This window comes from Monopterus albus, unplaced genomic scaffold, assembly GCF_001952655.1.
Source record: "Monopterus albus unplaced genomic scaffold, M_albus_1.0 scaffold172.1, whole genome shotgun sequence".
NCBI classification, from domain to species: Eukaryota; Metazoa; Chordata; class Actinopteri; order Synbranchiformes; family Synbranchidae; genus Monopterus; species Monopterus albus.
This window is the reverse complement of record NW_018128052.1, coordinates 1,230,031-1,232,688: the sequence shown is the minus strand read 5'-3', so window position 1 is coordinate 1,232,688 and position 2,658 is coordinate 1,230,031. Positions and strand designations below refer to the sequence as shown.

At 43.6% G+C, this 2,658-nt stretch overlaps 1 long non-coding RNA gene across 1 annotated transcript; it reads right to left on the bottom strand.

Moving 5' to 3' along the window:
• Positions 1 to 400: 400 nt before the first annotated feature.
• On the bottom strand, positions 401 to 1,534 carry LOC109969296 (uncharacterized). The gene is made up of 3 exons (XR_002276241.1): positions 1,424 to 1,534; positions 1,153 to 1,239; positions 401 to 477 (listed from the first exon to the last, which is right to left on the bottom strand). It is a non-coding gene; the product is annotated as an uncharacterized LOC109969296 (long non-coding RNA).
• Positions 1,535 to 2,658: the final 1,124 nt, after the last annotated feature.

Sequence of the window (2,658 nt, the reverse complement as noted above, 5' to 3'; positions counted from 1 at the left end):
TGTGTGAATGTGCTTGAGTGTGGTGTGGCTGTGTCTGGTTCATCCACTGTGGAATTTGCCCATCTACAGCTCAAAGAATTGGAAGCTCAACTTCTTTCCTCCATACCAGTGACAGATGAGCAGAGAATTGCAGGACAGGGGATGGGAAGCAGAGGCCGCCACAGGTGCTAATATTAAAGGATGGGACTGCACACACACACACACACACACACACACACATACACACATACAGTAAACAGTATATGCATAGTACTTTACTTTTACTTTCTGACTGCCATCATCTCAGTTAAGCAGGCAGAGCAATTTGTCATGTCAGAGAGCCCTCGTGCTGCCATACAACAAAAGGTGATAGGGAGTGTGGGAAAGGGCTGGTGCACAAAGCCTTCCCTGCCCCCGTCTGCTTCCCTGTCTGGTTGCATACGCAGGCTGAGAGCTCCTGCAGAATCCCCCCCACCATGTAGTCTCCAAGGCCTCCATCTGCAGAAACACAACCAATCTCCATAAACGCAGAGCCATACTTCCATATTCCAGATTTTGTTAATTTTGGTGCAGTATACTGCAGCTCAGGGCGCTGACATCGCCAGGAGTGAGGTTATGATTTTTACTCTGAGCACATTCTAAAATGTACAAGTTCATATATAGTATGCACAAAATATCTCAACATCAGGTCTCTAGAGCCCCAAAAACCCCTTTAGCACAGTCTAGACAGCCATTCAGCCAGGGAGATAGAGGGAGGAAGAGACAGAGGGAGGAAGAGATCAAAACAGCTATTCAGGGAGGAAAATCTGCCAGCCTGTGCCAACTCTACCCACAAAAAAGAGATTGGGAAAGAGAAGGGGGATCTTCTTGAAACCAATGCCAGCTATGCAGACAAAGAGGCAAATAAACAAACAGACAGAGCAAGAGAAAGGCTGAAACAGGAGGACACTGACACTGTTCTTCTCATCTCAAGTGTCTTCTCATCTGGGCTGTATTTGTGCACCCAATTTTCTCTGGTTGCTGAGACCAAAATGTTGTGGACACACACACATGCACACACACATAGACAAACTGCTGACTTGTAGGCAGAGTGAATGTTGTCTGGCATATAGTTGAGCTCAGAGGGAGGATATTTACTATAAGTTTGTTGGAGAGGAACAGTCAGTGACTTACCATCTCAGTCGTGCGCTCACACAGAGGAATGATTTAAAAATGAAAAATGGCATTGTCTTCCTGTATCACATTCCTGTCACGGCTGACCTGAGAAAAAGTTAACAATACACAATTAAAAAGAATGGCTGAGCATTCTTGTGGAAGCTCAGTATTCAAGTTAAATGATGTTTGACCAGTCATTTGGCTCCAAACAGGGGCTATATCAGGTCATGCTCTTATAAATCTTCATGGCACTTTAACAAGCAACATCATTTTCAGACCCGAACATTACCTAAAATGCAGGCTATCCTGTTGACTCATAACCACTGGTACAGGTAAATATACTCCAGGCCCTCTGTTATTTTGCAGTAAACAAGATGGCCTTCAGTGTTATGTTGGTCCAGCTGCACCACTCATCCTGTTGTCATGAAGAAGACATAACACACCATGATAAGTTGCTTTCTACACTCTCCTCCCTATCCTACTTATACTATATCAACTAGAAGAAAAATATACAAGTAGCAACCCCTCTGGCGCCGCAGATGGCTGCCTCGGTTCCTTGTGTGTGTAACATACTTGGCCAAATAAAGGTGATTAATATCTGTATTGTCAGCGATCCCAGTATAAGTTCTGTGTGGGTGTGAGAATGCATGCAAGTTTACACAGTCATCATGTGGACACACTCTCAGTGACTGGTGTTTTGTTGGCAAGTAGCACCACCTGAGCAGCTGAGATGAACAATAGCTTGAACAACCCCTGGGAAGCACAAGGTCATTTGCAAAACATTTTCCCTTTAAATGAGAAACTACTGAATCTTCACCCCACACAGTTGTCTTGAGTTTACCAGGAACAAACGAGAGCACGTTGGGGCATTTATGTTATTTGCTTCATTTGATGTCACATCATAACACAGGTGTTAAAAAACAAAAGGGATACATGGACAAAGGAAGGATGAAGTCATCCTGAGTAACTGGTGTTTGCCCAGACTGTGACAGTCTATTGGCAGAGGGAGGAGAAAGAGATGCCCAGCTCAGAACTTTATCACTTCCTGCTTGCTCAGTGCCTTAAATCAATAGAATGGCTGAGATCAAACACAATATGAACAGGGATTTAGGCTTCACTGTAATACATATGGATCACATAGATCTGCTGTCATCAGGTTTCTGCTCTTATTATGATCTGGAGTCGCCGACTCCTCAGTGACAGATAATCCATGTCCAGCAGTGGCTGAAACTCTGTAGAGCATCATCTGCTGAGGGAAAATCTCACAGTCCCCGAACAGGAATGTTTTGGCATGTCACAGTGGGAGGAGCATGGGTGTAAATAATAAAATTAATGAGGGCTGAATTCCACTTGCTGCTTTAGTTTCAGCATCTTACTATTTTGCTTGCTGACTTGCTGTTGCACTGAATATATTTACATGGCTACATTTTAAATACAGAGCAATTATGATTGTCTGGAAATGAGGGAATGTACAGATCCAGATGTTCATTAATATCAGTAGCAGAAAGTAAGTAAGTACATTTA